The following is a 24,008-nucleotide window of genomic DNA, read 5'->3' as shown; positions in this document are numbered from 1 at the left end:
TGCCACGCAGTGCAGTAACATGGTCCTTTTCACACCGCGGCGATGCTGCTGGCAGCAGCAGACGCCGCAATGTTAATCACCAGAATCCGACCGCCGCGGTCATATTTTGACTGCGGAGCATCCTAATTGGACTGGCGGTTGTGCCGCGGTCCTTGCGGGCAGTCGTTTCCCGCTACCATGGCGGTCGGAAGAATTTCTGACTGCCATCCTAATAGGCCCCTTAGGGTTTAACTTACTATATTTGGGCGCACAGTAGTGCAGCAAGCCTTCCTGCTGCACTGCTGTGCGTCAAAATAAAAGGGCAGAAATGCGCAGTACCTACAAGATATGGTGCATTCCTGCGTTGGAGCACAAACAGCAACCATGCACCAGCGCAGACACCCTTGCGTCATGCTGCAAGGGTGCCTGTGTTGCAGGGATGATTGTTGTTGTGCAGGAAGGGACACTTTTCTGCACAAAAACAATCATTAACGGCATTTTGCTCCTTCTATGTGTGCCGCAAAATGCAGCACACATAGAAGGAAGAAAAAACGAGGAGAAATAAAAGTATTTCTCCTCGTTGCGCCTCTCCTACACCTCTCCTTGGGAGGCATAGGATTCTGATGCATTTCTAGGTTTACGATACTTTGTCAATCTGGGAACGTGTCAGGTTCCATGGTTGTTTTGTGAGAACACCGATAGCAACACCCATGGAATGCCCCTTTTTATGCAGAGTAATGCGTGAAAGGGACCCATATTTACAAGGCCAAGAAAGGGCAAGCAGGGTGACTTTAAGTGGCCTTGTAAATATGAGCAGGTACACTGCGCTGCCTGTGCTTAAAAAAACAGCGATGCATTGGCAGCACGATAGGCTTGTAAATAAGCCCCTCAATCGTGTGATAGTTCATAGAATTCCCTCTGAAGAGGCAGTGAGACATCCTTCACCATGTCTACTCCTGCCTATAGGGAGGTGCCACAAAAGGTTTTGAGCTTCAGCTCACTTCAGATGCTTTTAGCAACCCTGTCTTGAGCCCACTCATACTGGTGAAAGAGGAATGGGAAGGCATCCCTTGGTCGCCCACATTTGATGGCGTGGATAAAAAGTTGGGCCAGCTTGTGAGCAAGGCAAAGAACAATTTTCAAGGCAGCTGGAACTTATCAAAGAGTGGAATGATTAGAAGGCCACGCTTAGTGGGTACCACGAGGGTAAAGAGGTAATGATTAGAGATGCTACAATGCCAGGCACTCTACAGGATTGGTTGACCAGTCCATGTGGTTTTTTCATAAAAAGATCAGCAAATTCAAAAAGCAAGTCAACATTGGTGGCACCAATAAGCCACATAGTATTTTCAATGTGAATCAGCTCAAACCTAATCGAGGGTGCGAGGAGCTGCTTGCTTGGATAATTGTCTCTAAGCGAGAGGAGGAAGATATTGAGCCTCTTCTAGACCTGCTATATGTGAGGCTGAGCAGGATGGCCCTATGGAAAAAGTCTAACTGTCCTACTAGCAGCTGAGAAGTGAGAGGATAAGTCCCTTTTGGGAAACTACTCCTAGTGTTTTCCTTGAGCTGGACTGGTGCCATTCTGTGATCACAGCACAGAAACGAGGCAGTTACCTATCAGGTGGTTGCCTTCTCTAGGGCACAGCATATAATCTGCACATAGAATAGGGCCTTGAATCTTCTGCCAGAGAAGCCTCTGGAGGATTCCCCTGAGTCCTTGCACGTAGTGTTGTGTTTCAATTTAGATGTCCGTATATTGGTTTTCCTGAATCATGTCACAATGCGCATTGCCCTTATTTAGGCATAGAATCCCAGTCTTTATTTAGGCATTAGCCATGCTATCCAAATACAGGCATGGTCACCTACATCCGTCCATCCCAACATCACAGTGGGTTCTTAGAAACCAGACCCTTAAGTCTTTTGGACTTTCCCTAGCTAGGATTATTGATTTCTCCAAGAACTCATCTATTATGCATGAACTACTATTCCTTAGGGGTTCATTCATGACATCAGCCTCTGCCCGACTTTACGTCAATGCTAACATTCCTAAGCACCTTCCAGGTATAAATATACCTTCCCTTACCATGGCAAACCACGGCTCGGCTGTACAGCTCGATACGGCAAGCTCGGAAGGAATTCGAGTCCCCGCCTGACACACTGACCAGACGCTGTCATCCCTGCTCACAGAGAATCCAGCTTCCAGTGTTCTGACTCCGTTCGCGGGGTTTTAGAGTTTGAGACCCGGAAAGAGATTTCCACCTCTCTCATTCTAAAGATATGGAGCTGACTATAACCTAGAGGGACTCTTGGCATACAAACTTAGTATATACCATACTATAGAAAACAGCACCTATTCTTACCTTGTACTACATTTAGGTTAGGTACACTGGGGTAGAACTATTTAGAAGCATCAGACGAGTATTCACTTTTTAGCCTGTTATTTATGTATGTATATATGAATATATGTCATAGCTAAAAGACAATGCTATTGCAGTATTATTTCTTCTTACTGCTTACGCTGTGCGTATTATGTCTTGCTTACTGTCTAATGATTGTAACTGCTCATATCTCTTACACGAGAAACAAGACTGTAAAAAAAAACCTTTTATTGAAACGCCCGTCTATCTATTTCTGTGTAACTCTGAAGAAACTAAACATGCACGATTGACTGAGTGAAACTGTTATCTATTGTTTCCACGATTCTGAGACGCGTTCCGATTCTAAGGGAAACAAAGTTGTCATGTTTATGCGGTTGTCAGAAACTAATCCCTTCTTGTTTATTCGAAAAGTTTCTAGTGACCTCTGAGTTAGCTGGCACACACACAAAGTAATTAAGTTTAATGTACTCGATAGGAGCATACTGATCTTAGTCCTATGCAAAAACTATAGTGTATATTATTCCACTGCGCAGAGCCTATAAGGGAAATAGGAACTACACTACAGTAGGCATTTGTGACTATGATTGGGAGCTGCCCTGCAGTGCACTAAACATCTGGACGTAGGCTAGGGGGACCACTTGTTTCAGTGTGTGGAGCCTGAGAGCTGCCTACTTCCTTATGGTTGGGAAATATTAATATTCCAGATGCTGCTTTGCATGCCTTTTTTGTTGCGACTGCTCTTGCTCATCATGAAAGCCTGAGGAGTTCTGTTATTCCAGAAGGCCTAAAGCAGACCGAGCCCATTGAACCCCTCAATGTGAGAAAGGTGAGGGCTACCAAGACATCAACCTCATCGGACAGCAAAGAACCAGAGACAACATGAGCTCCTAGAGCCTCCGCGAGTATTTGAAACCGTGGTAAATAAAGATGCCATGCACACCCATCTTTGCACCAACATTTATTATTTTGATCTTTTTCATTACTGCTTCGATGACAGTGCCACGCATGGCAGTAAAGCACCTGTGTGGCAAGTAGATAGCTAGATCCAGGGATCTTTGTTTTTCCCACTGAACCCATGGGCAGTTGCCCATGTGTGCCAGTTGGAACCCTGGAGTCAACTTGCCTACACCCTCCAAACATGGATTGTGATAAAGTGTCAGAGGGGTGTATTACCCCATAAAAAGAGGGAAAAAACATTATGTTGGCAAAACAGAGATCTTTTAAAATCCCTCATTTCTTTGCCCATAGTGTCTCTAGGGAACACCAGTATTCCATCCACATGTTCCAAAGTTGCTCTCATCATTAGAGTGAGACAGTTTGTTTCAGTCTGCATCTTTAAAGAGTGTCCTCTTTTCACTTTGATGAAGATAATTTCCTTGTTACTATTTCAGTGTACAAGTTTGTTTTCAGTTTCTATGAACAATGCTCTTTCCCTTCCATGGTGACGACAACTTCCTGTATCTTTAATTATAATTAAACGTGCTGTGTACACCCAATCATTCGCTGGATGTTTATACTTTATTGTTGCTTGTATTTAGTGGCGGCTGCCTTGGAACGGGGGGGTTGAGGCGGGGGGGATGAAAAAATAAATACAAATAAACTTACCATCACTGCCGCTGCATGCCTCGCCTCCGTCCTCATTCAACACTGGCAGCACCAGAAGCACCCAGGCCGTCGTGATTGGTCTGAACGGCCTGTTTGGCCACTCAAGCAGTGCCTAGGTGCCTGGGCATGTACTCCATTGGGCTGTGCAACACAGCCTGGTGGAGAACATGCTAAGTGCGCATCACAGTTTGGCCGGCCAAACCGTCATGCTCACTTTGGGACTGCAAACCACTCCTCAATCTGCTCTGGTGAGCTCAGCCCGACCCAACTTGGTTTGAGTCCTGCACAGAAAAATAAAATTATAATAGCGTCTTATTATCATTTTATTTTTATGTTTTTTCACTGCTCAAAGAGCAGTGGGGCGACGCTCCTCTGCTTTAATGGAGGAGCCGCCACTGCTTGTATTACTGTATTTCATTGGAAATAGACTCACCTCCACACAACTGTTGCAATAAGCCTTGGACTCCTTGCCTACATCTCCCTCCAGAGTAATGGTTGCTTAAGTAAACCAGCACTACCTTTTTTCAGACTTTTATCCCATCAGCACGTGCCTCAGTGGCCAAATATCTGAGGATGATTCCTTTGAAAAAAGGCCAATTGTATTCCCAGAAGGAAGTTATTTCCATTAGGCTTATGACCTTCATATGTTAATGAAGGTGACCAGTGAAGGCATACTCCACTCAAGGCATACTGCACTAAAGGTATACTCCTGGAGGCGGAAAGGGTATGAAACTCAGATTCACTAACACATTTAATAACATAAATGTCCAGCCAGCTTATTTTACTTTAGAAATAGAAAGGAAGTAAATAGTTGTGCTACAAAGAAGATATACACAAAAGAAACCCAAACACCATTATTATAGCTCTTAGCGTTAGATGTCTGTAACATTGGCCCTTTGTCCAATGCTACCATTTGTGGTTTAATTTGCGTTAACTTAGGGAATCTTGGACGCTCTGGAGTCTCTTCGCCTTCGCAGGAGCTAAACGTTTTCAAAAATGTTCTGGACCCCACTATGGTCTTTGAGTGCCACTCTGGCACCAAGGAGTGGGATATAAAGTGACACCCCTAAAAATAGTAAAAAGACCTAGGTCCTGGAACTGAAATCACGCTGCCAATGCTCCAAGTCATTGTGTAGCCTGGGCAGAGGGGGAGAAGCAAACCATTGGTGAGAAAGGGGGCTCGCTGTGGGGAGCTACCGTCAGCGCAGCATAACAGAAGAGTAAAGGAATGGAGCCCTTCCACTGCACATGCTCCTCTCCCAGGTTCACTGCAGGAAAGCACACGGCTAATCAGGAAAAACCATACTGGGCAAGGCAAAAGTGCTTTTCTAACCTAAGCAGCCCATTTTTGTACCAAAACAGCTGGATGGGGACAGTACACCTTCTGGAAGATGATGGTTTACTACCTGCTATCTATGGGCAACACAGTGAACAGGTTACCTATGCACCTTTGTCACTAAGCCTAACCTCTGAGGGCTTCAAACAACGGCTGCGTGAATGTTACAGGCTTGTCGCTTGTCCTCAAGGTGGGTAGGCACCGTATCAAACCATGAACCGACTCTGAATGAGATAGACATAAGAAACGAATCAAAGGCGAAAACTGAAGGTTAGTCCTAACAAGCACTTGAAGCTGATGAAAGACAGTATGTTGAAGAGAACTGGACCATCTTCTGGGGATAGTTGCCTTTAGAATAGAAAATATGCATGAACTGCACATATTTGCAGACATTATTACTAAAGCATAGTTTATTAAACCTCATTTATATAAACATATTCAAAATACAACAATCATAATGATTTATCATACATTTTAAAAATACATTATGATAATAACAATGTTAACATACATGATATTAAATAAATACAAAACTGTTAAGGAATTACTAATTGCATGATAAAATAATGTGACTGTCAATGCAACTTACCCCTTTGCACATAAAGATGGCAAGCTAGGTCTGCAAAATGTCCTGACTCTATTTACAGGTTGAATACTCTACCAGGAAGTCAAATCTACTCTATGTGCAGATTATATGCTGGGCCCTGGAAAAGGCAACCACTACTTCATCTGCAGAGAACATGCGCTGCCCTGGAGCAGATACCCCCATTCCAATAATATGCTAAGCCCTTGAGAAAATGCCCTCACTGCAAGTGCAGGCAATATGCCCTGACGCACATACCAGTCCTGTAGAAAAAAACATACAACACATGTGTGGGAAAGTGGCAGCGTGCTTTAACATAGCAAAATACTCTGCGAACATACATAGCTGTCATGTTCTGACCAGGGGTGGGCGGAATTTGCATAGTCGCGCTACGCAAAGCTCCGCGAAACGGTAAAAAATCTCCGGGAGCACGCATAAGTTCCGCGAACACATGGAATTGCTTGTTTTGCCCGTTCGCGATGCTTTTTTCCTGTTCTCGAACGCTGTTTGCGTGCTCGGCGAGAAATATCTCGGGAACACGCATTTTGAAAGCGCAAACAAGAAAAAATTCAGCGAAGCCGCGGAATTTTGGGCAATTCCGCGTTCTCCGCAGAACACGGAATTACCCAAATTTCGCGAGCGGAAAAAAGGGCACCAGTACCCATGCATACAGCATGTTCCGTCTACCCTGCAGAACACACGTCAATATCTGCTCTGAGTGTGAGGAACGATTTCCCTGTTTGTGATCAAGGTCTGCTCCCCTGATCAATACCTCATCTTATAGTCGGTGACTGAAGCTGAAATGCAGAGTGCAACGGAGTCAAGGTGCAGCTTTTCCTGCTTCGGAAACTTCTCCCACTCCATCAAAATAGACTACCAGACAGCTGAAGAGATCCCTGTCTAAGGGCTGCAGGAGATCATCATGCTTGTCTAGGACATCAGTATTCTCCAAAGGCTCCATATCCAAGCTACCAGGTTTTACATTCTACGGGCCTCCCGGGACGGAGTTCCATCGTGCCCGGGGAGCCTCCCCTTGCTCGGCTGGGTTCAGGGGCTCCCTGCAGCCCCGGGGAGGGTGGCCTCCCCACCGCGGGCTCCGTCCTCGGGCCTACCGCCTGGCAGGGTGCCCGGGATGGGGGTCCGGCAGGCCCGGGGAGGCCTGGGAGCCCGGGCTGAATCCAGGGGTCCCACCGGGCCCCGGGTCGGGTGCTCCAGCCCCGGACCCCCTGCCCCAGCCTGCCGGCCCACCAAAGGCCTGGGACGGGGTTCTGTCGTGCACGGTGAGCCTCACCCTGCCCGGCTGGGTTCTGCGGCTCCCAAGGGCCCCGGGAGGGTGGCCTTCCCAACCCGGGCTCTGTCCTCGGTCCTGTCGCGTGGCAGGGTGCCCAGGATGGGGGTCCGGTGGGCCCGGGGAGGCTTCCCCTGTGCCTCCGGGCCTGGGAGCCCCGGCTGGGTCCAGGGGCCCCGCCGGGCCCCGGGTCTGGTCCTCTGGCCCTGGGCCCCGGCCTGCCGCTCTGCCAAAGGCCCAGAATGGGGTTCTGTTGTGCCCGGGGAGCCTTCCCTTGCTTGGCTGTGTTCAGGAGCTCCAGCCGGGGCCCCTGAGGGCCCCAGAGAGGGCGGCCTCCCCACCCCTGGCTCCGTTCTGGATCCTGCCGTGTGGCAGGGTGCCCGGGACGGGGTCCGGCGGGCCCGGGGAGTCTTCCCCTGCGCCTCCGGGCCTGGGAGCCCCGGTTGGGTCTAGGGGCCTGCTGGGCCCCGGGTTGGGGGCTCCGGTCCCGGGCCCCGTCCCCCGGCCTGCGGCACTGCCATAGGCCCGGGACGGGGTACCGTTGTGCCCAGGGAGCCTCCCCTTGCTTGGCTGGGTTCAGGAGCTCCGGCTGGGGCCCCGGGGAGGGCGGCCTCCCCACCCCGACCTCCGCCCTGAGTCCTGCTGCTTGGCAGGGTGCCCAGGATGGGGTCCGGCGGGCCCGGGGACGCTTCCCCTGCGCCTCCCGGCCTGGGATCCCCGGCTGGTTCCAGGGGCCCGCTGGGCCCCGGTTTGGGGGCTCCGGCCCTGGGCCCCGTCCCCCAGCCTGCGGCAAAGCCATAGGCCCGGGACCGGGTTCCGTTGTGCCCGGGGAGCCTCCCTTTGCTTGACTGGGTTCAGGAGATCTGGCCGGGGCCCCTGAGGGCCCCGGGGAGGGTGGCCTCCCCACCCCGGGCTCTGTCCTGGGTCCTGCCGCGTGGCAGGGTGTCCAGGACGGGGTTCGGCGGGCTGAGGGAGGTTTTCCCTGCGCCTCTGGACCTGGGAGCCCCTGCTGGGTCCAGGGGCCCGCTGGGCCCCGGGTCGGGGGCTCCGGCCCTGGGCCCCGTCCCCCGGCCTGCGGCACTGCCAAAGGTCCATGACGGGGTTCCGTTGTGCCCGGGGAGCCTCCCCTTGTTTGGCTGGGTTCAGGAGCTCCGGCCGGGGCCCCCGATGAGGGAACATTTGCCTCCCCGATCCCAGCGAGGGCTCCAGGAGGTCGGGTACATTTGCGCCTTGGGTCTCATCTATCACCTTGTGTGCACGGATTACAAGAAAGGGGGGTAATTTTCCTCCGGATTACTAGGGAGAGGGTCAGTCAGACCTCCGTGAGGTCCGGCGATTCGGAAACAGGGGAAGGCAGAACCCGGGCCCGCCCGCCAGGGCCCGGGTCTGCGCCTGCCTCTCAGCCCCTTCCCCATGGTCCTTTTTCTCCGAGTTTGCTGGGTCAGACCTCCCTGAGGTCCGGCGATCCTGAGACGGGGGAAGGCAGCACCCAGGCCCGCCCGCCGGGGCCCCCCCAGGGGCCCGGGTACGCTCCTACCTCTCAGCCCCTTCCCGATGGTCCTTTTTCTCCGAGTTTGCTCGGTCAGACCTCCGTGAGGTCCGGCGATTCTGAGACGGGGGAAGGTAGCACCCGGGCCCCCAGGGGCCAGGGTACGCACCAGCCTCTCAGCCCCTTCCCGATGGTCCTTTTTCTCTGAGTTTGCTCGGTCAGACCTCCGTGAGGTCTGGCGATTCTGAGACGGGGGAAGGCAGCACCCGGGCCTGCCCGGGTCTGCTCCTGCCTCTCGGCTCCTTCCCGATGGGCCTTTCCTTTGAGCCTGCTAGCCCCGGGAGCAGGCAGGGATGTGAAGCCGGCATCCCCCCGTGCAGGGCGGCCTGCCACGGGATGCCTTGGCCGTACTCTGATCGATTGGGCACTCTCGGTTCGTTTTGGGATGGACTGTTTGGCTAGCCTTGGCTGTTGTTTCAAGCAAGGAGCTAACAAAGAAAAGTGACTACACAAAAAAAGTCACATATTGGAAAATACCCAAACGAAAAGTATAAATGTGACTTGTGTGGAGACATATTGGGAACTTTTAAAGAATTGAGGAAACATGTCTCCAACAAGCATAAAGGCTTCTATCGCAAAACGTATTGTTCAAAATGTGACAAAGAAGCCGAATACCACAATATTGCATGCCATTATGCAAAATGTAAAGGAAGACCTCAAAAAGGAGAGTTGCCATTCCTGTGCAGCTTCTGTGACCTCAGATTTGGAACAAAGATTGGAGTTTCACAACATGCTCGGCATGCGCATCCAAGAGCGCAAAATGAGGCTAGACTAGCAGCTCTAGCAAGCTGCAAACCATCAAAACTATGGTCACAGGAAGAAATACTGCTATTAGCAGAATTGGAAAAAGTATATGAGAACAAGAGAAACATTAATGCGCTGATGGTTCCGCATTTTGACAATAAAATAGTAAACAAATTGCAGAAAAAAGAAGAGATAGAAGAGATAAGAGCAAAAAATCGGCAAAGGATGTACTGCAAGCATCCAATATCTCTGAGAATGACTCCTGCGATGAACCAGAGATCACAGTAGAAGTAACAACAGAAAGGCGCAGAGACTTTATCATTCAGAAACGAGCGCCAAAAATAGAAAACTTTGATGAACTGAATGGTAGAATCACAGAAATCGAGAAGTACACCAAAAACATCCAGCATCACGATGCTGCTATGGATCTGATGGATGAGATAGTGACTTATTTATCAGAAAACACCAATGATATAAGTCCTGTACCAGCAAATCGTACCGAACCAATGAGCGAACCCAATAATGAGCCTATGAACTCTGCTCAAGATGAGCAACAGACTACCTCTATACAATACAAGATATCAAAGAAAGATAAGAAAAATGGAAGGCTCAATCGGACACACAAGAAAATTTATGCAAAAGCGAAGGGCAGCTACAAAGAATACCAGGCAATGTTTCAAAAAGACAAAAAGAAAATTGCCAGGATAATCACTGATGGGGCAGAAGATGCCACCTGCCAAATCAGTGCTGATGAAATCTTCCAATATTATAAAGACATAATTGAAAAAGAAAACAAGAAAAATCCCAAATTCATCCCAATTGATCGGATACCAGATGAATGGGAAATTGAAAGTCTGTGTAAAGAAATTACACTGCTCGAAATAACTAAAGCCTTCGATGAATCAGATTTAAAGAAAGCAGTGGGGCCTGATAAGATTGGTCGGAATGACTTATATAAAGTGCATAGCAGGCAACCAAGACTGCTGCCCAGAATCTTATCGTCTTGGTTATCGATGAGAAGAGTACCAGACAGTATTAAAAAGAACCGGATGATACTAATACCTAAGAATGTACCGATTACCGAACAAAAAAAAACAGTAATTGGTGTCCAATTACCATTGGTACGGCATTCATGAAGTTGTTCACAAAAATATTAACTAAAAGACTCACATTTTTCATTGAAATAAATACAAGACAAAAAGGCTTCATGAAGGTGAGAGGTTGTCTCGAAAATCGGACTCTTGTGCAAAACATTATAAAAGGGGCACAAAAGAACAGAAGCTCATTGGCAGTGGTGTTCATAGATATCTCAAAAGCTTTTGACTCTGTCAGCCATGGTCCTATTCTACAGAGCCTTGAAAGACACCGAGTTCCATCATGCATCAAAGACATAATAAAAGACTTATACACTGACTCAACAACATTTTTCAAGGGAAAAAACAATGAAGCAACTCCAGAAATACCAATGAAGTCAGGAGTTAAGCAAGGTGACTCTTTATCCCCACTGTTGTTTAACATTGCCATGGATCCTCTGATCTGTGATCTTCAGCAAGACGGCAAGGGCTTCACATTCGGCTCCGATGGTCTCATTAAGCAAATCACCGCTCTTGCCTTTGCCGATGACATCACAGTACTCAGCAACACCCGGGAAGGAATGAGTACAAATCTGAAAATCATTGAAAAATTCAGTAAAACAACAGGCTTAAAACTTAATGTGAAAAAAATGAATTTTATATAAGTCACCATAAAGATAAGATCCTGGTTAACAACTGTAAACCATGGCAATTTGAAAAACAAAATATTGAAAACATTCATCCAGGAGAAAGTGAGAGATACCTCGGACTGAACTTTGATCCATACACCGGCCATTCAAGCAACAACAAAATTAATGAGGTTCTTGTTGACTGGGCTCAAAAGCTCGACAATCTACCACTTAAGCCCACACAGAAAATAGAAATATTGTGTCAATATTTGATCCCTAAACTGTCATTTAAACTGGAAATGACGGGAACAGAAGCTAAAGCTTTAAACATTCTGGATCAAACAATAAAAAAGTATGTCAAACATTTTCTACACCTACCTGCATACACATGTGATGGTCTCCTGTATTCGAAAAGATCCTTTGGGGGCCTCAGTATACCAAAGCTATGTACGACAATTGGTCTAAACAAAGTCAATAGCTTATTGTATCTCAGGGAAGCTCCAGATCTGTACATAGCTCATTCATTCATGTATGCAGGAGAAGTAATCAATGAAAAAATTGATGCATCATAAAAACACACAAACTCAGCATTTTAGACAGTAGATTTCTGAGTCATGAATTGAATTTGGTAGCAACATATGATTGGAGGAAAGAGGAATTTGAGAAATGGGCAAATCTCACTGTCCAAGGTGATGGTATAAAATACTTAGCAAGTAATCCAACCTCAAATTTTTGGATCAGCAAACATAATAAAAGAAAAGAAAATCAATACATAGCTGCGCTGATGTTGAGGAGCAAATGTTCTGTATACTAGAGAAACCATCACTAGGGGAAGAAATCATACATTTGATACTTGTAGATACTGCAAAGATGTGTGCGAAACAATTTCACATATTTCAGCTGCATGTTCTAAAACCAAGGACATAAGGATAAAAAGGCATAACAAAGTGTTGGAATTGCTAATTGATAGAGCCAGCCGACGGTCTGAGTGCTGGGGACGGGGGTCCACCGGTGAGGATCTCCCCAGCCTGGCTAGCGTTCGGAAGCTAGGACTGGGCCCAGGGCTCGTGCTGCGTCACAGGGTCCCAGGATGCAGGAGCGCTCCATCCTGAAAGCCAGCTGAGGGTCCCGGCGCTGGTGACGGGGGTCCACCAGGGCCCGGGGAGGCTGGTTTTGGGGTGACCAGGCTAATTTTAGGATTCAGGGTTTGAATGGGTTTTGGGGTGACCGGGGTAATTGTAGGGATCAGTGTGGGTTTTGGGGTTCCCAGGGTAATTTTATCGTATAGTGTGGGTTATCGATTTTGGGGTGCTGGTTTTTTTATGGTTCAGGGTCGGTTTGGGTGTTGGGGTGCCCAGGGTACTTTTAGGATTTAGGGTGGTTTTGGGGTGCCCAGGGTAGTTTAGGGTGTTTTGGGGTTTTGGGGTGCATGGGTATTTTTGTGGGTTCAGGGGGTTTGGGTTTTTGGGTGCACAGGGTAATTTTAGGGTTCAGGTTTTGTTTGGGTTTTGGTGAGCTCAGGGTAATTTTAACGTAAAGTGTGGGTTTTAGGTTTTGGGGTGCTGGGGTATTTTAAAGTTTAAGATGGGTTTGGGTTTTGGGGTGTCCAGGGTAATTTTAGGGTTTATGGTGGGTTTGGGTTTTGGGGTGCCCAGGGTAATTTTAGGGTTTATGGTGGGTTTGGGTTTTGGGGTGCCCAGGGTAATTTTAGGGTTTAGGGTGGTTTGGGGTTTTAGGGTGCCCAGGGTAATTTAAGGGTTTAGGGTGGGGTTGGGATTTGGGGTGTAGGGGTATTTTTAGGGTTCAGGGTGGATATGGGTTTTGGGGTGCAGGGGTATTTTTAGAGTTCAGGGTGAGTTTAGGATTTGGGGTGCAGGGGTATTTTTAGGGTTCAGCAAACAAATGGGAATGTAAAGAAGCTTTCTTAGAATCAAGTTCGATATTGATGAGTCTTGCTTTCTCAGTAAAGAAAGAAGCCAGAGCATCACATGAGGGTGGGCTGAGACCTGGGTCAGAGCGAATGGGTGCATCAACCGATTGTTGTTTAACAATTTCAAAAAGTTTGTTGGGGCGATTAGCGGCTTGGTTAAGTTGGGCTCTTGAGTTGTTTGTTATAGGAGCTCCTTAATGATATAAGGACTTTTAGCTGACCCAAGGATGGTTTGGACCTCCAATCTCCGGTATTACATGCACATGGTCCCCGAACCTTGTCAAATTTCTCAGGGCAGCCCTGGCCCTCGTACACCACCCTTTCTGCCTCCATGCACCTGTTTGCCCTCTTGACACATGACTTTCGTCGAGAGTTGAACGTCATATTTCGCTACCATGAAACTCTGTTTCCTCAGGAAGTCTACTGCCAGCACTGCTTCTGATTCCCAGTCTATTTGCCAACATGTTGGCCAGGATTTTGCTCTCACTGTTGAGAAGAGATATTGGCCTATACGAGCCACACGGGTCTGCTGGCTTGCCTTACTTTAGGAGAAATATAATGATTTTGTGGTGGAGGTCCGGGAGACCACATCCTCGTCACTGGTCGTATTTTATAAATTGAGGCTTTTTCCTCATTGTGTCTCCTTTATTGGGCTACCACTCATTGGGCTTTGTCCCTGAACACTGCTTTGTTTGACTTCCATAGTGTCACTTGGAAAGTCACGGTCCCTTAATTCTCCTCAAAATAGAGTTGGGTATCAACCTGCAAAGTGTGTGATGTCAAGGTCTCTGTCCATTACGGCATTGAAACTGCCCCTCCTACTACGTGTATGTTGGCATCTGTGTTCACCAGTAGGGGCCCCAGTTTTTCCAGGACCTTTTCCTGCATCCTTGGGGGTGCATAAACATTTATCACCAGGACTTTCCTCTTATTCCACCGTCCCTTTACCGCTGTAAAACACCCCTCTGGGTCTGACCATTATTTCACTACCTAGAAAGGTAGAATGGGTAGAATGGCAACCCCACCCGTAGAACCACATGCAAACCCCGTATGGGTAAGCAACTTGTGGCTCCTCCCGTTTAAGCACTTACAAGTGCTACCTAGTAGTTGCACCTCCTGCAACAGTAACAAGGTTGGAGAATGCTCCGGCAATCACATGCAGTCTCGGATGCATGCTGCCACACCAGAATGTTTCTGGATTAGCAGTGCGGTCACAGAAGCACTAAGAGATGGTGTCCGCCATCATGTGCATCCAAACCACGCCCCCTCTGAAAGAAGTCCTTGCGGACCAGGCAACCAATTTCATGTCCACACATGAAGACCATGTGAGAACAACGTAAAGTAAGTTATCGTTTCTCCATCTTTTACCACCCCCAGACTAACAGATGGTTAAACACTTCAATAAGACACTTTGGGGTCTACTAGGATGGCCGCTGCCGGGTCGGCGGTAGCAACCGCCGGACCGGCGGTGGACATCCGCCCACGGTCGCAACCCTGAAAACCGCCAATCCCATTAGCATGGCGGCGACGACTGTGGCGTGAGAATCTCCGCCCGCCACTGTTTCGCCGGTACCAGTCCGCACGCATGCCTAGCGGGCGGAACTGGACCGCTACAATGATGCCGGTGCAGGGCCAGGCTCCGCCGGCATGATTATGATGCCAGCGGTAGCCAGCCTTTCTGCTGCGGTGAAACCGCCATGGAAAGGCATGCGGAGAATGTCTCTGGGGGACCAGTGCGGGCCCCCAATGTGTTGGGGTTGTGTGTGGGTGCACTGGGGGGGGTACAATGTCCCTGTACCAGGTGGGAGGCACAGTGCAGTGCCTGCCACGCAGTGCAGTAACATGCTCCTTTTCACACCGCGGCGATGCTGCTGGCAGCCGCAACCGCCGCAATGTTAATCACCAGAATCCGACCGCCGCGGTCATATTTTGACTGTGGAGCATCCTAATTGGACTGGCGGTTGTGCCGCGGTCCATGCAGGCGGTCGTTTCCCGCTACCATGGCGGTCGGAAGAATTTCTGACCGCCATCCTAATAGGCCCCTTAGGGTTTAATTTACTATATTTGGGCGCACAGTAGTACAGTAAGCCTTCCTGCTGCACTGCTGTGCGTCAAAATAAAAGGGCAGAAATGCGCAGTACCTACAAGATATAGTGCATTCCTGCGTTGGAGCACAAACAGCAACCACGCACCAGCGCAGACACCCTTGCGTCATGCTGCAAGGGTGCCTGTGTTGCAGGGATGATTGTTGTTGTGCAGGAAGGGACACTTTTCTGCACAAAAACAATCATTAACGGCATTTTGCTCCTTCTATGTGTGCCGCAAAATGCAGCACACATAGAAGGAACAAAAAACAAGGAGAGATAAAAGTATTTCTCCTCGTTGCGCCTCTCCTACACCTCTCCTTGGGAAGCATAGGATTCTGATGCATTTCTAGGTTTACGATACTTTGTCAATCTGGGAACGTGTCAGGTTCCATGGTTGTTTTGTGGGAACACCGATAGCAACACCCATGGAATGCCCCTTTTTATGCAGAGTAATGCGTGAAAGGGACCCATATTTACAAGGCCAAGAAAGGGCAAGCAGGGTGATTTTAAGTGGCCTTGTAAATATGAGCAGGTACACTGCGCCGCCTGTGCTTAAAAAAACAGCGATGCATTGGCAGCACAATAGGCTTGTAAATAAGCCCCTCAATCGTGTGATAGTTCATAGAATTCCCTCTGAAGAGGCAGTGAGACATCCTTCACCATGTCTACTCCTGCCTACAGGGAGGTGCCACAAAAGGTTTTGAGCTTCAGCTCACTTCAGATGCTTTTAGCAACCCTGTCTTGAGCCCACTCATACTGGTGAAAGAGGAATGGGAAGGCATCCCTTGGTCGCCCACATTTGATGGCGTGGATAAAAAGTTGGGCCAACTTGTGAGCAAGGCAAAGAACAATTTTCAAGGCAGCTGGAACTTATCAAAGAGTGGAATGATTAGAAGGCCACGCTTAGTGGGTACCACGAGGGTAAAGAGGTAATGATTAGAGAAGCTACAATGCCAGGCACTCTACAGGATTGGTTGACCAGTCCATGTGGTTTTCTTCATAAAAAGATCAGCAAATTAAAAAAGCTAGTCAACATTGGTGGCACCAATAAGCCACATAGTATTTTCAATGTGAATCAGCTCAAATCTAATCAAGGGTGCGAGGAGCTGCTTGCTTGGATAATTGTCTCTAAGCGAGAGGAGGAAGATATTGAGCCTCTTCTAGACCTGCTATATGAGAGGCTGAGCAGGATGGCCCTATGGAAAAAGTCTAACTGTCCTACTAGCAGCTGAGAAGTGAGAGGATAAGTCCCTTTTGGGAAACTACTCCTAGTGTTTTCCTTGAGCTGGACTGGTGCCATTCTGTGATCACAGCACAGAAACGAGGCAGTTACCTATCAGGTGGTTGCCTTCTCTAGGGCACAGCATATAATCTGCACATAGAATAGGGCCTTGAATCTTCTGCCAGAGAAGCCTCTGGAGGATTCCCCTGAGTCCTTGCACGTAGTGTTGTGTTTCAATTTAGATGTCCGTATATTGGTTTTCCTGAATCATGTCACAATGCGCATTGCCCTTATTTAGGCATAGAATCCCAGTCTTTATTTAGGCATTAGCCATGCTATCCAAATACAGGCATGGTCACCTACATCCGTCCATCCCAATGTCACAACGAGTTCTTAGAAACCAGACCCTTAAGTCTTTTGGACTTTCCCTAGCTAGGATTATTGATTTCTCCAAGAACTCATCTATTATGCATGAACTACTATTCCTTAGGGATTCATTCATGACATCGGCCTCTGCCCAACTTTACGTCAATGCTAACATTCCTAAGCACCTTCCAGGTATAAATATACCTTCCCTTACCATGGCAAACCACGGCTCGGCTGTACAGCTCGATACGGCAAGTTCGGAAGGAATTTGAGTCCCCGCCTGACACACTGACCAGACGCTGTCATCCCTGCTCACAGTGAATCCAGCTTCCAGTGTTCTGACTCCGTTCGCGGGGTGTTAGAGTTTGAGACCCGGAAAGAAATTCCCACCTCTCTCATTCTAAAGGTATGGAGCTGACTATAACCTAGAGGGACTCTTGGCATACAAACTTAGTATATACCATACTATAGAAAACAGCACCTATTCTTACCTTGTACTACATTTAGGTTAGGTACACTGGGGTAGAACTATTTAGAAGCATCAGACGAGTATTCACTTTCTAGCCTGTTATTTATGTATGTATATATGAATATATGTCATAGCTAAAAGACAATGCTATTGCAGTATTATTTCTTCTTACTGCTTACGCTGTGCGTATTATATCTTGCTTACTGTCTAATGATTGTAACTGCTAATATCTCTTACACGAGAAACAAGACTGTTAAAAAAATCCTTTTTTAATTGAAACGCCTTTCTATCTATTTCTGTGTAACTCTGAAGAAACTAAACATGCACGATTGACTGAGTGAAACTGTTATCTATTGTTTCCACGATTCTGAGACGCGTTCCGATTCTAAGGGAACCAAAGTTGTCATGTTTATGCGGTTGTCAGAAACTAATCCCTTCTTGTTTATTCGAAAAGTTTCTAGTGACCTCCGAGTTAGCTGGCACACACCCAAAGTAATTAAGTTTAATGTACTCGATAGGAGCATACTGATCTTAGTCCTATGCAAAAACTATAGTGTATATTATTCCCCTGCGCAGAGCCTATAAGGGAAATAGGAACTACACTACAGTAGGCATTTGTGACTATGATTGGGAGCTGCCCTGCAGTGCACTAAACATCTGGACGTAGGCTAGGGGGACCACTTGTTTCAGTGTGTGGAGCCTGAGAGCTGCCTACTTCCTTATGGTTGGGAAATATCAATATTCCAGATGCTGCTTTGCATGCCTTTTTTGTTGCGACTGCTCTTGCTCATCATGAAAGCCTGAGGAGTTCTGTTATTCCAGAAGGCCTAAAGCAGACCGAGCCCATTGAACCCCTCAATGTGAGAAAGGTGAGGGCTACCAAGACATCAACCTCATCGGACAGCAAAGAACCAGAGACAACATGAGCTCCTAGAGCCTCCGCGAGTATTTGAAACCGTGGTAAATAAAGATGGCATGCACACCCATCTTTGCACCAACATTTATTATTTTGAGCTTTTTCATTACTGCTTCGAAGACAGTGCCAAGCATGGCAGTAAAGCACCTGTGTGGCCAGTAGATAGCTAGATCCAGGGATCTTTGTTTTTCCCACTGAACCCATGGGCAGTTGCCCATGTGTGCCAGTTGGAACCCTGAAGTCAACTTGCCTACACCCTCCAAACATGGATTGTGATAAAGTGTCAGAGGGGTGTATTACCCCATAAAAAGAGGGAAAAAACATTATGTTGGCAAAACAGAGATCTTTTAAAATCCCTCATTTCTTTGCCCATAGTGTCTCTAGGGAACACCAGTATTCCATCCACATGTTCCAAAGTTGCTCTCATCATTAGAGTGAGACAGTTTGTTTCAGTCTGCATCTTTAAAGAGTGTCCTCTTTTCACTTTGATGAAGATAATTTCCTTGGTACTATTTCAGTGTACAAGTTTGTTTTCAGTTTCTATGAACAATGCTCTTTCCCTTCCATGGTGACGACAACTTCCTGTATCTTTAATTATAATTAAACGTGCTGTGTACACCCAATCATTCGCTGGATGTTTATACTTTATTGTTGCTTGTATTTAGTGGCGGCTGGCTTGGAATGGGGGGGTTGAGGCGGGGGTATGAAAAAATAAATACAAATAAACTTACCATCACAGCCGCTGCATGCCTCGCCTCCGTCCTCATTCAACACTGGCAGCACCAGAAGCACCCAGGCCGTCGTGATTGGTCTGAACGGCCTGTTTGGCCGCTCAAGCAGTGCCTAGGTGCCTGGGCATGTACTCCATTGGGCTGTGCAACACAGCCTGGTGGAGAACATGCTAAGTGCGCATCACAGTTTGGCCGGCCAAACCGTCATGCTCACTTAGGGACTGCAAACCACTCCTCAATCTGCTCTGGTGAGCTCAGCCCGATCCAACTTGGTTTGAGTCCTGCACAGAAAAATAAAATGATAATAGCGTCTTATTATCATTTTATTTTTATGTTTTTTCACTGCTCAAAGAGCAGTGGGACGACACTCCTCTGCTTTAATGGAGGAGCCGCCACTGCTTGTATTACTGTATTTCATTGTAAATAGACTCACCTCCACACAACTGTTGCAATACGCCTTGGACTCCTTGCCTACATCTCCCTCCAGAGTAATGGTTGCTTAAGTAAACCAGCACTACCTTTTTTCAGACTTTTATCCCATCAGCACGTGCCTCAGTGGCCAAATTTCTGAGGATGATTCCTTTGAAAAAAGGCCAATTGTATTCCCAGAAGGAAGGTATTTCCATTAGGCTTATGACCTTCATATGTTAGTGAAGGTGACCAGTGAAGGCATACTCCACTCAAGGCATACTGCACTAAAGGTATACTCCTGGAGACGGAAAGGGTATGAAACTCAGATTCACTAACGCATTTAATAACATAAATGTCCTGCCAGCTTATTTTACTTTAGAAATAGAAAGGAAGTAAATAGTTGTGCTACAAAGAAGATATACACAAAAGAAACCCAAACACCATTATTATAGCTCTTAGCGTTAGATGTCTGTTACATTGGCCCTTTGTCCAATGCTACCATTTGGGGTTTAATTTGGGTTAACTTAGGGAATCTTGGACGCTCTGGAGTCTCTTCGCCTTCGCAGGAGCTAAACGTTTTCAAAAATGTTCTGGACCCCACTATGGTCTTTGAGTGCCAGTCTGGCACCAAGGAGTGGGATATAAAGTGACACCCCTAAAAATAGTAAAAAGACCTAGGTCCTGGAACTGAAATCACGCTGCCAATGCTCCAAGTCATTGTGTAGCCTGGGCAAGGGGGAGAAGCAAACCATTGGTGAGAAAGGGGGCTCGCTGTGGGGAGCTACCGTCAGCGCAGCATAACAGAAGAGTAAAGGAATGGAGCCCTTCCACTGCACATGCTCCTCTCCCAGGTTCACTGCAGGAAAGCACACGGCTAATCAGGAAAAACCATACTGGGCAAGGCAAAAGTGCTTTTCCAACCTAAGCAGCCCATTTTTGTACCAAAACAGCTGGATGGGGACAGTACACCTTCTGGAAGATTATGGTTTACTACCTGCTATCTATGGGCAACACAGTGAACAGGTTACCTATGCACCTTTGTCACTAAGCCTAACCTCTGAGGGCTTCAAACAACGGCTGCGTGAATGTTACAGGCTTGTCGCTTGTCCTCAAGGTGGGTAGGCACCGTATCAAACCATGAACCGACTCTGAATGAGATAGACATAAGAAACGAATCAAAGGCGAAAACTGAAGGTTAGTCCTAACAAGCACTTGAAGCTGATGAAAGACAGTATGTTGAAGAGAACTGGACCATCTTCTGGGGATATTTGCCTTTAGAATAGAAAATATGCATGAACTGCACATATTTGCAGACATTATTACTAAAGCATAGTTTATTAGACCTCGTTTATATAAACATATTCAAAATACAACAATCATAATGATTTATCATACATTTTAAAAATACATTATGATAATAACAATGTTAACATACATGATATTAAATAAATACAAAACTGTTAAGGAATTACTAATTGCATGATAAAATAATGTGACTGTCAATGCAACTTACCCCTTTGCACATAAAGATGGCAAGCTAGGTCTGCAAAATATCCTGACTCTATTTACAGGTTGAATACTCTACCAGGAAGTCAAATCTACTCTATGTGCAGATTATATGCTGGGCCCTGGAAAAGGCAACCACTACTTTATCTGCAGAGAACATGCGCTGCCCTGGAGCAGATACCCCCATTCCAATAATATGCTAAGCCCTTGAGAAAATGCCCTCACTGCAAGTGCAGGCAATATGCCCTGACGAACATACCAGTCGTGTAGAAAAAAACATATGTGGGAAAGTGGCAGCGTGCTTTAACATAGCAAAATACTCTGCGAACATACATAGCTGTCGTGTTCTGACCAGGGGTGGGCGGAATTTGCATAGTCGCGCTACGCAAAGCTCCGCGAAACGGTAAAAAATCTCCGGGAGCACGCATAAGTTCCGCGAACACACGGAATTGCTTGTTTCGCCCGTTCGCGATGCTTTTTTCCTGTTCTCGAACGCTGTTTGCGTGCTCGGGGAGAAATATCTCGGGAACACGCATTTTGAAAGCGCAAACAAGAAAAAATTCCGCGAAGCCGCAGAATTTTGGGCAATTCCGCGTTCTCCGCAGAACACGGAATTACCCAAATTTCGCAAATTCCGCAAGCGGAAAAAAGGGCACCAGTACCCATGCATACAGCATGTTCCTTCTACCCTACAGTACACACGTCAATATCTGCTCTGAGCGTGAGGAAGGATTTCCCTGTTTGTGATCAAGGTCTGCTCCCCTGATCAATACCTCATCTTATAGTCGGTGACTGAAGCTGAAATGCAGTGTGCAACGGAGTCAAGGTGCAGCTTTTCCTGCTTCGGAAACTTCTCCCACTCCATCAAAATAGACTACCAGACAGCTGAAGAGATCCTTGTCTAAGGGCTGCAGGAGATCATCATGCTTGTCTAGGACATCAGTATTCTCCAAAGGCTCCATATCCAAGCTACCAGGTTTTACATTCTACGGGCCTCCCGGGACGGGGTTCCATCGTGCCCGGGGAGCCTCCCCTTGCTCGGCTGGGTTCAGGGGCTCCCTGCAGCCCCAGGGAGGGTGGCCTCCCCACCACGGGCTCCGTCCTCGGGTCTGCCGCGTGGCAGGGTGCCCGGGATGGGGGTCCGGCAGGCCCGGGGAGGCCTGGGAGCCCGGGCTGAATCCAGGGGTCCCACCGGGCCCCGGGTCGGGTGCTCCAGCCCCGGGCCCCCTCCCCCAGCCTGCCGGCCCACAAAAGGCCTGGGACGGGGTTCTTTCGTGCATGGGGAGCCTCACCCTGGCCGGCTGGGTTCTGCGGCTCCTAAGGGCCACAGGGAGGGTGGCCTTCCCACCCCGGGCTCTGTCCTCGGTCCTGTCACGTGGCAGGGTGCCCAGGAAGGGGGTCCGGTTGGCCCGGGGAGGCTTCCCCTGCGCCTCCGGGCCTGGGATCCCCGGCTGGGTCCAGGGGCCCCGCCGGGCCCTGGGTCGGGTCCTCTGGCCCTGGGCCCCGGCCTGCCGCTCTGCCAAAGGCCCAGAATGGGGTTCCGTTGTGCTCGGGGAGCCTTCCCTTGCTTGGCTGTGTTCAGGAGCTCCAGCCGGGGCCGCTGAGGGCCCCAGAGAGGGCGGCCTCCCCACCCCGGGCTCCGTCCTGGGTCCTGCCGTGTGGCAGGGTGCCCGGGACGGGGTCCGGCGGCCCGGGGAGTCTTCCCCTGCGCCTCCGGGCCTGGGAGCCCCGGCTGGGTCTAGGGGCCCGCCAGGCCCCGGGTCGGGGGCTTCGGCCCTGGGCCCCGTCCCCCGGGCCTGCGGCACTGCCAAAGGCCCGGGACGGGGTACCGTTGTGCCCAGGGAGCCTCCCCTTGCTTGGCTGGGTTCAGGAGCTCCGGCCGGGGCCCCGGGGAGGGCGGCCTCCCCAACCCGACCTCCGCCCTGGGTCCTGCTGCATGGCAGGGTGCCCAGGATGGGGTCCGGCGGGCCCGGGGAGGCTACCCCTGCGCCTCCCGGCCTAGGATCCCCGGCTGGTTCCAGGGGCCCGCTGGTCCCCGGTTCGGGGGCTCCGGCCCTGGGCCCCATTCCCCAGCCTGCGGCACAGCCAAAGGCCCGGGACCGGGTTCCGTTGTGCCCGGGGAGCCTCCCTTTGCTTGACTAGGTTCAGGGGCCCCGGGGAGGGTGGCCTCCCCACCACGGGCTCTGTCCTGGGTCCTGCCGCGTGGCAGGGTGTCCAGGACGGCGTCCGGCGGGCCGAGCGAGGCTTTCCCGGCGCCTCTGGACCGGGGAGCCCCTGCTGGGTCCAGGGGCCCGCTGGGCCCCGGGTCGGGGGTTCCAGCCCTGGGCCCCGTCCCCCGGCCTGCGGCACTGCCAAAGGTCCATGACGGGGTTCCGTTGTGTCCGGGGAGCCTCCCCTTGTTTGGCTGGGTTCAGGAGCTCCGGCCGGGGCCCCCGATGAGGGCACATTTGCCTCCCTGATCCCAGCGAGGGCTCCAGGAGGTCGGGTACATTTGCGCCTTGGGTCCCCTCTGTCACCTTGTGTGCACGGATTACAAGAAAGGGGGGTCATTTTCCTCCGGATTACTAGGGAGAGGGTCAGTCAGACCTCCGTGAGGTCCAGCGATTCGGAAACAGGGGAAGGCAGCACCCGGGCCCGCCCTCCAGGGCCCGGGTCTGCGCCTGCCTCTCAGCCCCTTCCCCATGGTCCTTTTTCCCTGAGTTGGCTGGGTCAGACCTCCCTGAGGTCCGGCGATCCTGAGACGGGGGAAGGCAGCACCTGGGCCCGCCCGCCGGGGTCCCCCAGGGGCCTGGGTACGCACCTGCCTCTCAGCCCCTTCCCGATGGTCTTTTTTCTCAGAGGTTGCTCGGTCAGACCTCCGTGAGGTCCGGCGATTCTGAGACGGGGGAAGGCAGCACCCGGGCCCACCCGCCGGGGCCCCCAGGGCCCGGGTCTACGCCTGCCTCTCAGCCCCTTCCCGATGGTCCCTTTACTCCGAGTTTGCTCAGTCAGACCTCCGTGAGGTCCGGCGATTCACAGACAGGGGAAGGTAGCACCGGGGCCCCCAGGGGCCAGGGTACGCACCAGCCTCTCAGCCCCTTCCCGATGGTCCTTTTTCTCTGAGTTTGCCCGGTCAGACCTCCGTGAGGTCTGGCGATTCTGAGACGGGGGAAGGCAGCACCCGGGCCCGCCCGGGTCTGCTCCTGCCTCTCGGCTCCTTCCCG

The 24,008-nt window shown here is 49.6% G+C and overlaps 1 protein-coding gene across 1 annotated transcript in view; it reads right to left on the bottom strand.

The window, feature by feature from the left end:
- Positions 1-24,008, bottom strand: part of C1_1H14orf93 (chromosome 1_1 C14orf93 homolog) — a 726,790-nt gene that overhangs the window by 5,613 nt on the left and 697,169 nt on the right. The window contains exon 8 of the transcript XR_014980887.1: positions 10,929-11,131. The gene's annotated coding sequence lies outside the window, so the exon portion shown is untranslated. The remainder of the gene's footprint in view (positions 1-10,928; positions 11,132-24,008) is intronic.

This window comes from Triturus cristatus, chromosome 1_1, assembly GCF_964204655.1.
Source record: "Triturus cristatus chromosome 1_1, aTriCri1.1, whole genome shotgun sequence".
In the NCBI taxonomy this organism is placed as follows: Eukaryota; Metazoa; Chordata; class Amphibia; order Caudata; family Salamandridae; genus Triturus; species Triturus cristatus.
The sequence above is the reverse complement of the archived record's forward strand: the minus strand, read 5'-3'. Positions and strand labels throughout refer to the sequence as shown.